At 36.2% G+C, this 19,895-nt stretch overlaps 1 protein-coding gene across 1 annotated transcript in view; it reads right to left on the minus strand.

The window, feature by feature from the left end:
• The window catches only part of ADAM18 (ADAM metallopeptidase domain 18), a 186,232-nt gene that overhangs the window by 130,393 nt on the left and 35,944 nt on the right, over positions 1 to 19,895 (minus strand). The window lies entirely within an intron of this gene.

Below are 19,895 nucleotides of genomic sequence, written 5' to 3' on the forward strand. Positions count from 1 at the left end.
GACACAGAGGGAATCACAAAACCTCCTGTCACACGGTTGGTTAAAAAAAAAAAAATCAAATAAATAAATAAATATTTAAAAGTCAAAATGCTTAAATATTTCTATAGAACAAAACCTAGAAATCCCAATTATAAAATATTAAAAATTATGTGGCATAAGAATTTTAAAAGTTTTGATAAATAAGATGAAATTATGTAAAAACAAGGAGAAAAAAATTCCTTTGAAACTGGTAAATTCTTGAGAGCACTTAAGTTCTTTTTTCTTAAGATTTTATTTATTTGTCAGAGTGAAAGAGAGAGAACACAAGCAAGGGGAGTTTAAGGCAGAGGGAGAAGCAGACTCCCCACCAAGCAAGGAGCCCAACACAGGACTCCAACTGAAGATCCTGGAATCATGACCTGAGCCAAAGGCAGATACTTAACCAACTGAGCCACCCAGGTGAGAGGACATAAATTCTTATTTGGGAACTTAATTAACACATTCTTTGGAGTCATATTTTGGAAAATGATTAATACTTTTGCAAAAGTTGTAATTTTTTTAATTGAAAAATTAGAATTGTAGCAAATCTTAGAAATCTATATAGTTTCCTCAAAATTATGATAGTTAAGGAATTGAATTACTTGTTATAATTATTGATAATAGAAGTAATAGAAAATTAATTATATATTTCCATTGGATGAATAAGAAGTTAAATATATTCTAGTCAAAATGTTTTCCTTATAGTCAAAGAAACAGTCCATTAGACAGTTGTTATATACATGAAAGATATCCCCATAAAACACACAAATAGAAAAATCCTTACTTATGACAATCTGAGAATATTCAAGATCATCAGAGTAGAAGTATAATTTCATATACTAAATGTCATGACTCTTTGGAAGATATCACTAGCTCCAAAGGTTTATTTCACAAGGTAAAAATTCTCAATATATAGGGAAGACATAGCGATGCTTAAACAGTAGGAAATAATACACAACACCAAAATATGGAAAACAAAATGGACACAATTAAAAGGAGAATTTAAGAAACCCACAATCCTAGTTCCAGATATTAAGATAATTCTTTTAGTAACTGATACAATGAGAGGGAAATGTAATAAATATAGAAGATCTGAAAAATGCAGTTAAAATATTTAACTCATTAATATACAAAGAGTACTGCATCTAACAAGGGCAGAATGTAATAAATCCTTTCCAAATGCATGTGGACCATTTGCAAAATTGACCATATACTGGGCCATAAGGGAAGTCACAATAGATTTCCAAGATTTTACGTCATTCAGATTATGCTCTTTTGCCAATATGGGGGAAAAAAAAAAAAACTAGATATGAGCAACTAAAATATAACTTGAAAATCCCCAAATATTTTTAATCTAACCAGTACAATTCTAAATTACCCAAGGGTCACGGACACAGACAGAGACACAGACACACACACACAAATTAGAAAATGATTTAGAAAAACTGAAATGATGATACAAATCAGACATCAAAACTTGAGTTGCTAAAAACAAACAAAAGCCCTTGTACTAGACAGTTACTCATTGACTAGAAATATATTTTTAACCATGTATATACTAGAAAATTTAAAAAATGCATAAAATCAGTGATCTTCAAATGAAAGAAACTAAAAGGGATGAAATAACAAAGAAAAGATAAGAAAGCAATAACTTGTTAGATCTTCCTGGTGGATAGACCCTTTAAGAATGATGTAGTGTCCTCCTTTATCTCTGACTACAGTCTTTAGTTTAAAATCTAATTTATCTGATATGAGAATCACTACCCCAGCTTTCTTTTGAGGCCTATTGGCATGAAAGATGCTTCTATATCTCTTCACTTTCAGTCTGGATGTATCCTTAAGTTCAAAATGGGTCTCTTGTAGACAACATATGGACAGGACCTGTCTTTTTATCCAATCTTCAACCCTTTGCCATTTTATGGGAGTGTTCAGGCCATTCACACTGAGAGTGATTATTGAAAGATACGTTTTTATTGACATCATGTTGGCTGTGAAGTCCTTGTTTCTATAGATGGTCTCTGTAAATTTCTGTCCAATGATATTCTTGTTTTTTTTTTTTCTCTTATAGAACCCCCCCTTAATATTTCTTGTAGTGCCAGCTTGGTAGTCATATACTCTTTTAAACCTTGCCAGTCTTGGAAGCTCTTTATCTCTCCATCCATTTTGAATGTCAGCCTTGCTGGATAAAGTATTCTTGACTGCATGTTCTTCTCATTTAGTGCCCTGAACATGTCTTGCCAGCCCTTTCTGGCTTGCCAGGTTTCTGTGGACAGGTCTGACATTATTCTGATGGAGCTTCCTCTCTTTGTAAGGAATCTCTTCCTCAGAGCTGCTCTCAAAAGCTCTTGTCTAAAGTTATGATTTGACAGTCTTCAATCAAGTGCCTCAAAGTCTTTCTAGATTCATTCATCATGGGGATGTTCTTTCTACCTCTAGGACATGAATGCTTGTTTTGTTCCCCAGATTGGGAAAATTTTCATGGAGAATTTGTTCAACTATATCCTCTAGTCTTCTTTCTTTCTCCTCACCCTCAGGGATCTTAATAATTCTGATATTGGAACATTTCATGGAATCATTTAATTTCCATAATTCTGTTCTCATGGCTTCTAAGCTGTTTGTTCCAGGCCTCCTCCTGATCCTTTTCCTTTATCAGTTTGTAAATATTTATGCCCTGAATATAGGAGCAGCCAACTACATAAGACAACTGTTAACCAAGAAAAAGAGTCATATTGATATGAATACAGTACTTTTAGGGGATCTTAACACACCACTCTCAGTAATAGATCATCCAAGCATGAAATCAATAAAGAAACAAGAGCACTGAATGACACATTGGACCAGATGGACCTCATAGATATATACAGAACATTCCACCCTAAAACAGAATACTCATTTTTCTCAAGCACACATGGAACTTTCTCCAGAATTGACCACATACTAGGTCACAAAAAGGACTCAACTGATACCAAAAGATTGAGATTATTCCCTGCTTATTCTCAGACTGCAATGCTTTGAAACTGGAACTCAATCGCAAGACAAAGTTTGGAAGGAACACAAACACTTGGAAGCTAAAGACTGTCCCACTCAAGAATGTTTGGATCAATCAGGAAATCAAAGAAGAACTTAAAAAATTCATGGAAACCAATGAGAATGAAAACATATCAGCCCCAAACCTATGGGATACAGCAAAGGCAGCACTAAGGGGGAAATATATAGCCATTCAAGCCTCCCTCAAAAAAAAATTGAAAAATCCTGAATACAGCAGCTCTCTATAGACCTCAAAGAACTGGAGAAACAACAAATTAAGTCAACCCCACACACAAGAATCTAATCAAGATTAGAGCAGAGATGAATGAGATAGAAACTAGGGATACAGTAGAACATATCAATGAAAGGAGAAGCTGTTTTTCTTGAAAGAATCAATAAGATTGAAAAACCACTGGCCAAACTAATCCAAAAAAAAAAAAAAGGAGAGAAGACCCAAATTAATAAAATTATGAATGAAAAGGGAGAGATCACAACACCAAGGAAATAGAAACAATCATCAGAAATTATTATCAACAGTTATATGCCAGTAAGTTAAGCAACCTAGATGAAATAGATGCATTCCTGAAAACCTACAAACTTCCAAAACTGAATCAGGAAGAAATTGACAACCTGAGTAGACCAATATCTAGTAACAAGATTGAAGCAGTGATCAAAAACCTCCCAAAAAACAAGAGCTCAGTACCTGACGAATTCCCTGGGGAAATCTACCAAACATTCAAAGAAATAATACCTATTCTCCTGAAACTGTTTCAAAACATTGAAACATAAGGAAAACCTTCAGACTCTTTCTATGAAGCCAGCATTACCCTGATCCCCAAACCAGGCAAAGACCCCACCAAAAAGGAGAATTTTAGACCAATATCCCTGATGAATACAGATGCCAAGATTCTCAAAAAGAACCTAGCTAATAGGAGCCAACAGTACATTAAAAAGATTATACACCATGACCTGGTGGGATTTATCCATGTGATGCAAGGGTGGTTCAACATTTGCAAATCAATCAATGTGATAGAATAAATCAATAAGAGAAGAGAGAAGAACCACATGGTCCTCTCAATTGATGGAGAAAAAGCATTTAACAAATCCAGTATCTGTTCCTGATTAAAATGCTTCAAAGTATAGGGATAGAAAGAACATTCCTCAACTTCATAAAATCTATCTATGAAAAACCCACAGTGAATATCATCCTCAATGGGAAAAAGATCATAGCCTTCCCTCTGAGATCAGGAACACGACAAGGACGCCCACTCTCACCACTCTTGTTCAACATAGTATTAGAAGTCCTAGCAAGAGCAATTAGACAACAAAGAGAAATAAAATGTATTCAGATTGGCAAAGAAGAAGTCAAACTCTCTCTCTTCACAGATGACATGATACTTAATATGGAAAGCCCAAAAGACTCCACCCCCAAACTACTGGAACTCATTCAGTAATTCAGTAATGTGGCAGGGTACAAAATCAATGTGCAGAAATCAGGTGCTTTCTTACACATGAACATTGAAAATACAGAAAGGAAATGAGAGAATCGATTCCATTTACTATAGCACCAAGAACCATAAGATATCTGGGAACAAACCTAACCAAAAAGGTAAAGGATCTGTACTCAAGTAACTATGGAACACTCATGAAAGAAATTGAAGAAGACATAAAATGACAGAAAAGCATTCCGTGCTCATGGATCAGAAGAATAAACACTTAAAATGTCTATACTGCCCAGAAGCAATCTAAACTTTCAATGCCATCCTGATCAAAATTCCACCAGCATTTTTCAAAGTGCTGGAACAATCCCAAAATTTGCATGGAACCAGGAAAGACCCTGAATTGCTAAGGAAATGTTGAAAAAGAAAAACAAAGCTGGGAGCATCGCATTGCTGGATTTCAAGCTTTACTACAAAGTTGTGATCACCAAGACAGCATGGTACTGGCACAAAGCAGACAAATAGACCAGTGGAATAGAGTTGAGAGTCCAGATATGGACCCACAACTCTATGGTCAACTAATCTTTGACAAAGCAGGAAAAAATTCCAGTGGAAAAAAAAAAGATAGTCTCTTCAATAAATGGTACTGGGAAAATTGAACAGCTATGAATAGAAGAATGAAACTTGACCATTCTCTTACACCATACACAAATATAAACTCAAAATGGATAAAAGACCTCAACATGAGGCAGGAATCCATCAGAATCCTAGAGGAGAACATAGGCAGTAGCTTCTTTGACATTAGCCACAGTAAGTTCTTTCAAGATATGTCTCCAAAGGCAAAGGAAACAAAAGCAAAAATGAACTTTTGGGACTTCGTCAAGATCAAAAGCTTCTGCGCAGCAAAGGAAACAGTCAACAAAACAAAGAGTCAACCCACAGAATGGGAGAAAATATTCGCAAGTGAAACTACAGACAAAGGGCTGATATCCAAGATCTATAAAGAACTTCTCAAATTCAAAACACAGAAAAGATAATCATGTCAAAAAAATGGGCAGAAGACATGAACAGACACTTCTCCAATGAAGACATACAAATGGCTAACAGACACATGGAAATATGTTCATTATCATTAGCCATCAGGGAGATTCAAATGAAAATCACATTGAGATTACCACCTTACATCAGTTAGAATGGCCAAAATTAATAAGACAGTAAACAACATGTTGGAGAAGATGTGGAGAAAGGAGAATCCTCTTACACTGTTGGGGGGGGGATGCAAGTTTGTGCAGCCACTTTGGAAAACAGTGTGGAGATTCTTTAAGAAATTAAAAATAGAGCTTCCCTATGACCCTGCAATTGCACTACCCCCAAAGATACAGATATAGTTAAAAGAAGGGCCATCTCTACCGTAATGTTCATAGTAGCAATGGTCACAGTCACCAAACTGTGGAAAGAGCCAAGATGCTCTTCAATGGACAAATTAATAAAGATATGGTCCATGTATACAATGGAGTATTATGCTTCCGGCAGAAAGGTTGAATATCCAACTTTTGTATCAACATGGATGGGACTGGAAGAGATTTTGCTGAGTGAAATAAGTCAAGCAGAGAGAGTCAATTCTCATAATGGTTGCACGCACTTGTGGAGTGTAATGAATAACACAGAAGACATTCAGAGATGGAGAGAAGTGAGTTGGGGGAAATTGGAGGGAGAGACAACCATGAGAGACTGTGGACTCTGAGAAACAAAAAGGGTTTTGGAGGGAGGGGTTGGAAGTGGGGTGAGCCTGGTGGTGGGTATTATGGAGGGCACATATTACATGGAGCACTAAGTATGGCACATAAACAATGAATTTTGGATCACTGAAAAAAAATTAAAAAAAAGAAGCAATAAATTAGGAAGTAAACATAAAAATAAAGTAATAAAAATAAAGATTCTTTGAAAAGATGAGTATAATTGATACTCTTATAAGTACTATCAAGAAAATTGAGAGATGAGGGGCACCTGGGTGGCTCAGTGGGTTAAGCCTCTGCCTTTGGCTCAGGTCATGATCCCGGGGTCCTGGGATCGAGCCCCGCATCAGGCTCTCTGCTCAGCGGGGAGCCTGCTTCCCTTCCTTTCTCTCTGCCTGCCTCTCTGCCTACTTGTGATATCTCTCTGTCAAATAAATAAATAAAAATCTTTAATAAAAAAAAAGAAAATTGAGAGATGATATAAATTACCAATATCAAGCATAAATGAGGCCAAAATACACATCCTACAAGATAATAAAAGGCTAATAATTGACTATTAAAACATTTTTGCCAATATATTTTTATTATGTTATGTTAGTCACCATATAGTACATCATTAGTTTTTGATGTAGTGTTCCATAATTCATTGTTTGCATTTAACACCCAGTGTTCCATGCAAGACGGTATGCCAGTATTTTAAATTTTTTTTAATCTTCTGTAAGTTTAAAGTTTTGGTTTAAATTCTAGTTGGTTAACATACACTGTAATATTTGTTTCAAGAGTAGAATTTAGTGATACATCAATTACATATAGCAGCCAGTGCTCATCACAGTTAAGTTTCCTTCTTAATACCTAACCCCAATATAGCCCATCCCCCCACCCATCAATCTTCACTTTGTTCTCCAAAGTTAATAGTCTCTTACAGTTTAACACCAATGGTGTGAGAGTTTTGCCCTTTCTCCACTTCCTCACCAATACCTGTTGCTTCCTGTGTTGTTAATTTTAGCCATTCTGACAGGTGTGAGGTGATATCATGATTTTGATTTCTATTTCTCTGGTGATGAGTGATGTTTAACATCTTTTTATCTGTTTGTTAGCCATCTGCATGTCTTCTTTGGGAAGATGTCTATTCATGTCTTCTGACCATTTCTTAACTGGATTGTTTTTTGGTTGTTGGGTTTGATAAATTTTTTATATTTTGGATACTAACTTTTTATCAGATATGTCACTTGAAAATATCTTCTTCCATTTCATAGGTTGCCTTTCAGTTTTGTTTAATGTTTCTTTCACTACACAGAAGTTTTTTATCTTGGTGAAGTCCGAATGGTTAATTTTTGCTTTTGTTTCCCTTGCCTCCAGAGATGTATCGAGTAAAAAGTTGCTACAGCCAATGTCAAAAAGGTTGTTGCATATGTTCCCCTCTATGATTTTGATGGTTTCCTGTCTCACATTTGGGTCTTTCACAAATTCTGATTTTATTTTTATGGATGGCATAGAAAGTGGTCCAGTCTCATTCTTTTGAGTTTTACTATCCAGTTTGCCCAGCATGATTTGTTGAAGAGACTATCTTTTTTTGATAGAATATTATTTACTGATTTGTTGATGATTAGTTCACTATAGCATTGAGGATACATTTCTGGGTTTTCTATTCTGTTCCATTCATCTATGTGTCTGTTTCTGTGCCAGTACCATACTGTCTTAATGACTAGAGCTTTGTTATTATACATTGAAATGAGGAATTGTGATGCCTACAGCTCTGCTTTTCTTTTTGAAGTTTGCTTTGTCTATTCAGGGTCTTTTGTGGTTCCACTCATATTTTAGGATTATTTGATCTGGTGGTGTTTTGATGCTGATTGTAATAAATGTATAGAAAGCTTTGGGTAGTATAGAAGTTTTAACAATATTTGTTTTTCCAATCCATGAGCATGGAGTGTTTTCCCATTCCTCTTCAATATCTTTCATAAGTGTTCTATAGTTTTCAGAGTACAGATCTTTTCTCTCTTTAGTTACATTTATTCATAGCTATTTTATGATTTTTGGTGCAATTGGAAATGTAATTGATTCCTTGATTTCTCTTTCTGCAGCTTCATTATTAGTGTATAGAAATGCAACATATTTCTGTGGGTTAATTTTGTAGCTTATAACTTTACCGAATTTGTGTATCAGTTCCAGCAAATTTTTGGTGGAGTCTTCTGGGTTTTCTACAGAGAGTATCATGTCATCTGCAAAGAGTGAAAATTTGATTTCTTCCTTAATGATTTGGATACATTTTATGCCCTTCTGTTGTCTGGTTGCTGAGGCAACTGGAACATAGTTCCAGTGCTATGTTAAAAACAAAGGTGACAGTGGACATCCCTGTCTTGGTCCTGACCACAGAGGAAAAGCTCTCAGTTTTTCCCCATTGGGGATGATATTAGCTCATCATATGTACTTTTTGTAATATTGAGGTGTTTTTTCTTTATAACAACACTGCAGAGAGTTTCTATCAAAAAAGATGCTGTATTTTGTGAAATGCTTTTTCTGCATCTATTGAGAGAATCATATGGTTCTTGTTCTTTCTTTAATTAATGTGATGTATAACATTGATTGATTTCTGGATGTTGAACCATGCTTGGAGCCCAGGAATAAATCCCATTTGGTCATGGTGAATAATCCTTTTAATGTGCTGTTGGATCCTATTAGCTAGTATCTTGAGGAGAATTTTGGCATCTATGTTGATCAGGGATATTGGTCTATGATTCTTTTTGTTGCAGGTCTTTGTCTGATTTGGGAATCAAGGAAATATTGGTTTCATAGAATGAATTTGGAAGTTTTCCTTCCATTTCCACTTTTGAAACAGCTTCTAAAGAATAAGTATTAATGTTTCTTTAAATGTTTGGCAGAATTCTGCTGGGAGGCCATCTGGACCCTGTTGGGAGATTTTTGATTACTGTTTCAATTTCTTTGCTGGTTATGTGACTGTTCAAATTTTCTTTTCATCCTGTTTCAATTTTGGTAATTTATATGTTTATAGTAACTAACCTATTTCTTCCCAATTATGCAATTTTTGGAAGATTTTTTCACAATATTCTCTTATGATTGTATTATTGTATTTCTTTGTTGTTGGTTGTGATCTCTCCTCTTTTATTAATGATTTTGTTTATTTGGGTCTTTCCTTTCTATTTTCTTTTTTATAAACCTGACTAGAGGTTTATCAATTTTATTAATTATTTCAAGAACCAGCTCCTAGATTACTGATCCATTCTGGACTTTTGTTTGTTTGTTTGTTTACATATCATTGATTTCTGCTCTAATCTTTATTATTACCCTCCTTCAGCTGACTTTGGATTTATTTGTTATTCTTTTCATGTTCCTTTAGGAGTAGGTTAGATTGTATATTTGAGACTGTTCTTGTTTTTTAAGAAAAGGCTGTATTGCTATATTCCTCCCTCTTTTGACTGCTTTTGCTGTATCCTAAGTTTCAGACTATTGTATTTTCATTTCCACTTGCTTCCATGTATTTCTTCATTTCTTCTTTAATTTCCTGGTTAACCCACTCATTCTTCAGTAGGATGTCCTTCAACCTCCATCTATTTGTAGTCTTTCCAAACTTTCTCTTGTAGTTGACTAGTAGTTTTATAGCACTGTGGTCTGAAAATATGCATGGTATGATCTCGATGTTTTGTACCACTTGAAACCTGATTTGTGACCCAGTATATGATCTATTTTGGAGAATGATCCATGTGCCCTGAAGAAGAATGTGTATTCTGCTGTTTGAGGATAAAATGTTCTGAAGATATCTGCTAAGTCCACCTGGTTCAGTGTGGTCATTCAAAGCCATTGTTTCCTTTTTGATTTTCTGCTTAGATATTGAGGTATGTTCAGCAAGGTAACTGGAAAGTATTCTCCAATAGAAGAAAGGTATCAGGAAAGAGAAGAAAGATTTCAAGGTATAGGAAACACACAGAAAGACCATAATACCGTAACAAATCAGAAGAGAATAAAGACATTACAACTCAATGGAGTGTAGGATCCTAGATTGGAGGCTGGGCAAGAAAAACAACATTTATGGAGTAACTATCAAAATTCAAACAAAATCTATAGACTAGTAAATAGTTTTGTAGGAATGTTAATTTTTATATTTGATGATTTCATTAAAAACTTAAGAATGAAAAGAGATCACTGATAGCAATCGTGAGCAATAGAAATGGTGATATCACTACTATGTTACCAATTTTTTAAAGATAAAAAGGTATTTTAAATAAATGTATTTCAACAATTTTGAAAACTTAAATGATATAAAAAATTCTTTAAAAACCTAACTTACAGAAAGTGAAACAAAATAAAGAAATCTAAACTGCCTTATACACACCAAAGCAATTAAATCAGTACTTAAAAATATTCCCTTAAGAAAGCTGAAGATCTCTTTGGCTTCAGATGTGGATGTTTCCAAATACATATGGAAGAGATCAAACTTATAATGTATAAATTCTGAATAAAATGTTATAACTCATTTTATGAGGCTTGAATAAGCTTAATATAATGAAATAAAACATTATAAGAAGGACATTACATATTATTATTTCCTAAGCATGAGCCCTAAAATCCTAAACAGAATATCAAGTTAAAAAAAATCCGTGATTTGTAAAGATGAGTAAAATCTGATTAAGGAGTATATAAAATAGCTACTCTATAAGGTGGGGGAGGAGTTAAGAATATACACAATACATTCATATATATTATGTATTAGAGAGCCAAGCTAAGACAATAAAGGAAGAAAAGGAAGTACAAGTGAAGAAGTAAATAAATAAATGAATAAATAAAAATAAATAAAACCCAAAAGCTAGAAAAGGAAATCTAAGATCAGAAAAGAGAAATTAAAAACATCATTGTTCAAATGCAGTGATCAAAAGGGGCACACGCACCCAAGTGTTTATAGCAACAATGTCCACACTAGCCAAACTATGGAAAGAACCTAGATGTCCTTCAACAGATGAATGGATAAAGAAAAAGTGGTATATAAATACAATGGAATACTATGCAGCCATCAAAAAAATGAAATCTTGGAGGAGTCAAGATGGCGGAGAAGTAGCAGGCTGAGACTACTTCAGGTAGCGGGAGATCAGCTAGATAGCTTATCTAAAGATTGCAAATACCTACAAATCCAACGGGAGATCGAAGAGAAGAAGAACAGCAATTCTAGAAACAGAAAATCAACCACTTTCTGAAAGGTAGGACTGGTGGAGAAGTGAATCCAAAGTGACGGGAAGATAGACCGCGGGGGGAGGGGCCAGCCCCCGGCAAGCGGCGGAACAACGGAGCACAAAATCAGGACTTTTAAAAGTCTGTTCAACTGAAGGACATCGCTCCAGAGGCTTAACCGGGGTGAAGCGCAGGCGGGGTCAGCGTGGCCTCAGGTCCCGCAGGGTCACAGAAGGATCGGGGGTGTCTGAGTGTCACAGAGCTTACAGGCATTAGAACAGGGAAGCTGGCTACAGAGACAGAGCCGAGGAGTGAGCTCTAAGCTTGGGTTTACCTTGAACCGCTCGCAGGCTCGGTCAGCTCGGAGCACGGCCGGAGGCCAGGGTGACGGGAGCAATTGGGCGCTGTTCTCTGAGGGTGCACTGAGGAGTGGGGCCCCAGACTCTTGGATCCTCCGGGCCGGAGACAGGGAGGCCGCCATCTCCATTCCTGTCCTCCGGAACTCTACGGAAAGCGCTCAGGGAACAAAAGCTCCCAAAAGCAAACCCGAGCGGATTACTCAGCCCGGCCCCTGGTAAGGGCGGTGCAACTCCGCCTGGGGCAAAGACACTTGAGAATCACTACAACAGGCCCCTCCCCCAGAAGATCAACAAGAAACCCAGCCAGGACCAAGTTCACCTACCAAGGAGTGCAGTTTCAATACCAAGGAGAGCAGCGGAATTCCAGAGGAGGAGAAAGCAAAGCACAGAACTCATGGCTTTCTCCCCATGGTTCTTTAGCCTTGCAGTTAATTTAATTTTTTTTCTTTTTCAATTTTTTTTTCTCTTCTTCTGCTAAATTTTTTTAACTTTTACCCTTTTCTTTTTTAAAGTTTTTTAACTAGTTTATCTAATATATATATATATATATTTTCCATTTTATATTTTTTCATTATTGGTTTTCTTTTTTTATTTGTTTCTTTTTTCTTTTTTCTTTTTTTTTTCTTTTTTTTCTTTCTGAACCTCTTTATATCCCCTTCCCCCCCCGTGCCTCACGATTTGGGATCTCTTCTGATTTGGCTAAAGCATATTTTCCTGGGGTTGTTCCCACCCTTTTAGTATTTTACTTGTTCCTTCATATACTCTTATCTGGACAAAACGACAAGGCGGAAAAGTTCACCACAAAAAAAAGAACAAGAGGCAGTACCAAAGGCTAGGGACCTAATCAATACAGACATTGGTAATGTGTCAGATCTAGAGTTCAGAATGATGATTCTCAAGGTTCTAGCTGGGCTTGAAAAAGGCATGGAAGATATTAGAGAAACCCTCTCCGGAGAGATAAAAGCCCTTTCTGGAGAAATAAAAGAACTAAAATCTATTCAAGTTGAAATAAAAAAAGCTATTAATGAGGTGCAATCAAAAATAGAGGCTCTCACTGCTAGGATAAATGAGGCAGAAGAAAGAATTAGTGATATAGAAGACCAAATGACAGAGAATAAAGAAGCTGAGCAAAAGAGGGACAAACAGCTACTGGACCACGAGGGCAGAATTCGAGAGATAAGTGACACCATAAGATGAAACAACATTAGAATAATTGGGATTCCAGAAGAAGAAGAAAGAGAGAGGGGAGCAGAAGGTATATTGGAGAGAATTATTGGAGAGAATTTCCCCAATATGGCAAAGGGAACAAGCATCAAAATCCAGGAGGTTCAGAGAACCCCCCCTCAAAATCAATAAGAATAGGTCCACACCCTGTCACCTAATAGTAAAATTTACAAGTCTTAGTGACAAAGAGAAAATCCTGAAAGCAGTCCGGGAAAAGAAGTCTGTAACATACAATGGTAAAAATATTAGATTGGCAGCAGACTTATCCACAGAGACCTGGCAGGCCAGAAAGAGCTGGCATGATATATTCAGAGTACTAAACGAGAAAAACATGCAGCCAAGAATACTATATCCAGCTAGGCTATCATTGAAAATAGAAGGAGAGATTAAAAGCTTCCAGGACAAACAAAAACTGAAAGAATTTGCAAACACCAAACCAGCTCTACAGGAAATATTGAAAGGGGTCCTCTAAGCAAAGAGAGATCCTAAAAGTAGTAGATCAGAAAGGAACAGAAACAATATACAATAACAGTCACCTTACAGGCAATACAATGGCACTAAATTCATATCTCTCAATAGTTACCCTGAATGTTAATGGGCTAAATGCCCCAATCAAAAGACACAGGGTATCAGAATGGATAAAAAAACAAAACCCATCTATATGTTGCCTACCAGAAACTCATTTTAAGCCCGAAGACAACTTCAGATTTAAAGTGAGGGGGTGGAAAAGAATTTACCATGCTAATGGACACCAGAAGAAAGCAGGAGTGGCAATCCTTATATCAGATCAATTAGATTTTAAGCCAAAGGCTATAATAAGAGATGAAGAAGGACACTATATCATACTCAAAGTATCTGTCCAACAAGAACTAACAATTTTAAATATCTATGCCCCTAACGTGGGAGCAGCCAACTATATAAACCAATTAATAACAAATTCAAAGAAACACATCAACAATAATACAATAGTAGTAGGGGACTTTAACACTCCCCTCACTGAAATGGACAGATCATCCAAGCAAAAGATCAACAAGGAAATAAAGGCCTTAAATGACACACTGGACAAGATGGATATCACAGATATATTCAGAACATTTCGTCCCAAGGCAAAGAATACACATTCTTCTCTAGTGCACATGGAACATTCTCCAGAATAGATCACATCCTCAATCCTAAATCAGGTCTCAATCGGTATCAAAAAATATGCAGGGAATGGGATCATTCCCTGCATATTTTCAGACCACAATGCTCTGAAGCTAGAACTCAATCACAAGAGGAAATTTGGAAAGAACCCAATACATGGAGACTAAACAGCATCCTTCTAAAGAATGAATGGGTCAACCAGGAAATTAAAGAAGAATTGAAAAAATTCATGGAAACAAATGATAATGAAAACACAACGGTTCAAAATCTGTGGGACACAACAAAGGCAGTCCTGAGAGGAAAATATATAGCGGTACAAGCCTTCCTCAAGAAACAAGAAAGGTCTCAGGTATACAACCTAACCATACACCTAAAGGAGCTGGAGAAAGAACAAGAAAGAAACCCTAAACCCAGCAGGAGAAGAGAAATCATAATGATCAGAGCAGAAATCAATGAAATAGAAACAAAAAAAAAAAACAAGAGAACAAATCAACGAAATTAGGAGCTGGTTCTTTGAAAGAATTAATAAGATTGATAATCCCCTGGCCAGACTTATCAAAAAGAAAAGAGAAAGGACCCAAATCAATAAAATCATGAATGAAAGAGGAGAGATCACAACTAACACCAAAGAAATACAGACAATTATAAGAACATATTATGAGCAACTCTATGCCAACAAATTTGACAATCTGGAAGAAATGGATGCATTCCTAGAGACATATAAACTACCACAACTGAACCAGGAAGAAATAGAAAGCCTGAACAGACCCATAACCAGTAAGGAGATTGAAACAGTCATCAAAAATCTCCAAACAAACAAAAGCCCAGGTCCAGACGGCTTCCCGGGGGAATTCTACCAAACATTTAAAGAAGAACTAATTCCTATTCTCCTGAAACTGTTCCAAAAAATAGAAATGGAAGGAAAACTTCCAAACTCCTTTTATGAGGCCAGCATCACCTTGATCCCAAAACCAGACAAGTATCCCATCAAAAAAGAGAACTACCAACCAATATCCTTGATGAACACAGATGCGAAAATTCTCACCAAAATACTAGCCAATAGGATTCTACAGTACATTAAAAGGATTATTCACCACGACCAAGTGGGATTTATTCCAGGGCTGCAAGGTTGGTTCAACATCCGCAAATCAATCAATGTGATACAACACATTAATAAAAGAAAGAACAAGAACCATATGATACTCTCCATAGATGCTGAAAAAGCATTTGACAAAGTACAGCATCCCTTCCTGATCAAAACTCTTCAAAGTGTAGGGATAGAGGACACATACCTCAATATCATCAAAGCCATCTATGAAAAACCCATCGCAAATATCATTCTCAATGGAGAAAAACTGAAAGCATTTCCGCTAAGGTCAGGAACACGGCAGGGATGTCCGTAATCACCACTGCTATTCAACATAGTACTAGAAGTCCTAGCCTCAGCAATCAGACAACAAAAGGAAATTAAAGGCATCCCAATTTGCAAAGAAGAAGTCAAACTATCACTCTTTGCAGATGATGTGATACTATATGTGGAAAAGCCAAAAGACTCCACTCCAAAACTGCTAGAACTGGTACAGGAATTCAGTAAAGTGTCAGGATATAAAATCAATGTGCAGAAATCAGTTGCATTTCTCTACCCCAGCAACAAGACAGAAGAAAGAGAAATTAAGGAGTCAATCCCATTTACAATTGTACCCAAAACTATAAGATAGCTAGGAATAAACCTAACCAAAGAGACTAAGAATCTATACACAGAAAACTATAAAGTACTCATGAAAGAAATTGAGGAAGACACAAAGAAATGGAAAAATGTTCCATGCTCCTGGATTGGAAGAATAAATATTGTGAAAATGTCTATGCTACCTAAAGCAATCTACACATTTAATGCAATTCTTATCAAAGTACCATCCATTTTTTTCAAAGAAATGGAACAAATAATCCTAAAATTTATATGGAAGCAGAAAAGACTGCGAATAGCCAAAGTAATATTGAAAAAGAAAGCCAAAGTTTGTGGCATCACAATTCCAGACTTCAAGCTCTACTACAAAGCTGTCATCATCAAGACAGCATGGTACTGGCACAAAAACAGACACATAGATCAATGGAACAGAATAGAGAGCCCAGAAATAGACCCTCAACTCTATGGTCAACTAATCTTCGACAAAGCAGGAAAGAATGTCCAATGGAAAAAAGACAGCCTCTTCAATAAATGGTGTTGGGAAAATTGGACAGCCACATGCAGAAAAATGAAATTGGACCATTTCCTTACACCGCACACAAAAATAGACTCAAAATGGATGAAGGACCTCCATGTGAGAAAGGAATCCATCAAAATCCTTGAGGAGAACACAGGCAGCAACCTCTTCGACCTCAGCCGCAGCAACATCTTCCTAGGAACATCGCCAAAGGCAAGGGAAGCAAGGGCAAAAATGAACTATTGGGATTTTATCAAGATCAAAAGCTTTTGCACAGCAAAGGAAACAGTTAACAAAACCGAAAGACAACTGATAGAATGGGAGAAGATATTTGCAAACGACATATCAGATAAAGGGCTAGTGTCCAGAATCTGTAAAGAACTTAGCAAACTCAACACCCAAAGAACAAATAATCCAATCAAGAAATGGGCAGAAGACATGAACAGACATTTCTGCAAAGAAGACATCCAGATGGCCAACAGACACATGAAAAAGTGCTCCATATCACTCGGCATCAGGGAAATACAAATCAAAACCACAATGAGATACCACCTCACACCAGTCAGAATGGCTAAAATTAACGAGTCAGGAAATGACAGATGCTGGCGAGGATGCGGAGAAAGGGGAACCCTCCTACACTGTTGGTGGGAATGCAAGCTGGTGCAACCACTCTGGAAAACAGCATGGAGGTTCCTCAAAATGTTGAAAATAGAGCTACCCTATGACCCAGCAATTGCACTGCTGGGTATTTACCCTAAAGATACAAATGTAGTGATCCAAAGGGGCACGTGCACCCGAATGTTTATAGCAGCAATGTCTACAATAGCCAAACTATGGAAAGAACCTAGATGTCCATCAACAGAGGAATGGATAAAGAAGAGGTGGTATATATACACAATGGAATACTATGCAGCCATCAAAAGAAATGAAATCTTGCCATTTGCGATGACGTGGATGGAACTAGAGGGTATAATGCTTAGCGAAATAAGTCAATCGGAGAAAGACAACTATCATATGTTCTCCCTGATATGTGGGAGAGGAGATGCAACATGGGGGTTAATGGGGTAGGAGAAGAGTAAATGAAGCAAGATGGGATTGGGAGGGAGATAAACCATAAGTAACTCTTAATCTCACAAAACAAACTGAGGGTTGCTGGGGGGAGGGGGGTTGGGAGAGGGAGTTGGTGTTATTATGGACATTGGGGAGGATATGTGCTATGGTGAGTGCTGTGAAGTGTGTAAACCTGGCGATTCACAGACTTGTACCCCTGCGGAAAAATATATGTTTATAAAAAATAAAATTAAAAAAACTGAAATCTTGCCATTTGCAACATGGATGGAACTAGAAGGTATTATGCTGAGCAAAATAAGTCAATCAGAGAAATACAATTATCATACAATCTCTCTGATATGAGGAATTTGAGAGGCAGGGCAGTGGGTTGTGGGGGGTAGGGAAGGAAAAGAAACAAAATGGGATTGGGAGGGAGACAAACCATAAAAGACTCTTAATCTCATAAAACAAAACTGAGGGTTGCCGGGGTAGGGGTTACGGATAGGGTGGTTAGGTTATGGACATTGGGGAGGGTATGGGCTATGATGAGTGCTGTGAAATGTGTCTGAAGCCTGATGATTCACAGACCTGTACCCTTGGGACAAATAATACATTATATGTTAATAAAAATAATTTTTTAAAAAGTATCATTGTTCATATAAGAAACTAAAAAAATTTCAAAAGAATTAACAATTAAGCATGATCACAGAATATAAGGTGAATACATACATATCAGTGGTATTTCCATAAGCTAGCAAGAAAAATTGAAATGTTAATGTAAAATAATTATTATAGACCATCAAATGCATAACAATAAAAATAAAAAGGGTGTTCCAGACAACAACAGAATACTGGTGAAAGGTATTAACAATAACAAAAATGTGTAAAGGTTTGTGTGTATTAGATTGGAAGACTCAATACTGTTAAGATGAAAATTCTCTCCAAAGTGATATAAGCATTCAATGCAATTTCCAAATCAAAATCATGGTTGTATTCTGTGTATATGTGTGTGTGTGTGTGTGTGTAAATTTAGAATAATTCTAAAATATGTTTAAAGGAAAAAGACCCAGAATAGTCAAAACAATGGCGAAGAAGAATAAGAGGATTTAAACAAATAGATTAAATGGTAATGAAGCTCTAGTAATCAATACAGTGAAGTATTGATTCAACAAAATATAAATTAGCCAATGGGGGGAAGAAGACAGGGATTTGAGAAATAGGCCACACATAACCGTTACTTGACTTTTTAAAAATTGCCAACACAATTGAATGAGATATGACAGGTCTTTCTAGAAATAGTGTTGGGGCAAATTAATATGGAAAAAATAAACTTTAACCCCTACTTCACACCACACATTTTGTCAATTAGAGATGACCATAAAACTGTATGTGAAAAGGTAAATAAAAATAAATTCCAAAACAAAAGTAAAAATATTTATGTCCTTGGAGTAAGAAAATATTTCTTTTTTTAAAGATTTTTCAAAATTTATTACACAGACAGATCACAAGTAGGCAGAGAGGCAGGCAGAGAGAGAGAGAGAGAGGAGGAAGCAGGCTCCCTATTGAGCAGACAGCCTGATGAAGGGCTCAATCCCAGGACTCTAGGATCATGACCTGAGCAGAAAGCGAGGCTTTAACCCGCTGAGCCTTCCAGACACCCCAAGAAAATATTTCTTAAATGGAAAAGATAATTATAAAAATCATATACTGAACTTAAATTCATAAAAATTAAGAAATATGCCCATTAAAAAACACCATTAGAAGAGTAAAAAAACAAGCCTCAACCTGGAAGAAGATATCCCCGATATATCACCTGACAAAAGATTCATACTCAAAATATATAAAATCCCACAAAACATTAATAAAAATGTTAAAATGAGGAGTGCCTGGGTCACTCAGCTGGTTAAGTGTCCAGCTATTAGTTTCGGCTCAGGTCATGATCTCATAGGTTGTGGGATAGAGACCCATGTTGGGTTCCACATTCAGCAGGGAATCTATTTCAAGAGTCTCTCTCTCTGCTTCTTCCCCTGCTCATATACTCCCTCTCTTTCTCAAATAAAATAAATAAATAAAATGGAAAACACATTTATATTCTCTTAAACAGAGTATCCAAATAGTCTAGAACAGTATCAAATGTTTTGTAACTCTTTAATCATCAGGTAAATGCTAATAAAAACCACAATATGATCTCATTATACATATACCAGAATAGCTAAAATTTAAAGAGATGATCAATACCATTTTTTTGTGGGGATATGGAACACTTGGATCTTTCATGCATTGTTGATGGGAGAACAAATTATTATAATATTTTTTGAAAACTCTCAATATCTCCTAAATAACATATACTAACCCTATGACAAAAGGATTTCACTCCTAGGTAGATATTCAAAAGAAATTATGTCTACCAAATAAATATTTTTAAAAGACATACAAATGATCAACAGGTACATGAAAAGGTGCTCAACATCACTATTCATCAAGGTAATGCAAATCAAAACCACAATGAGATAGCAC

Source organism: Lontra canadensis, unplaced genomic scaffold (assembly GCF_010015895.1).
Source record: "Lontra canadensis isolate GAN:19392208 unplaced genomic scaffold, GSC_riverotter_1.0 scaffold101, whole genome shotgun sequence".
In the NCBI taxonomy this organism is placed as follows: domain Eukaryota; kingdom Metazoa; phylum Chordata; class Mammalia; order Carnivora; family Mustelidae; genus Lontra; species Lontra canadensis.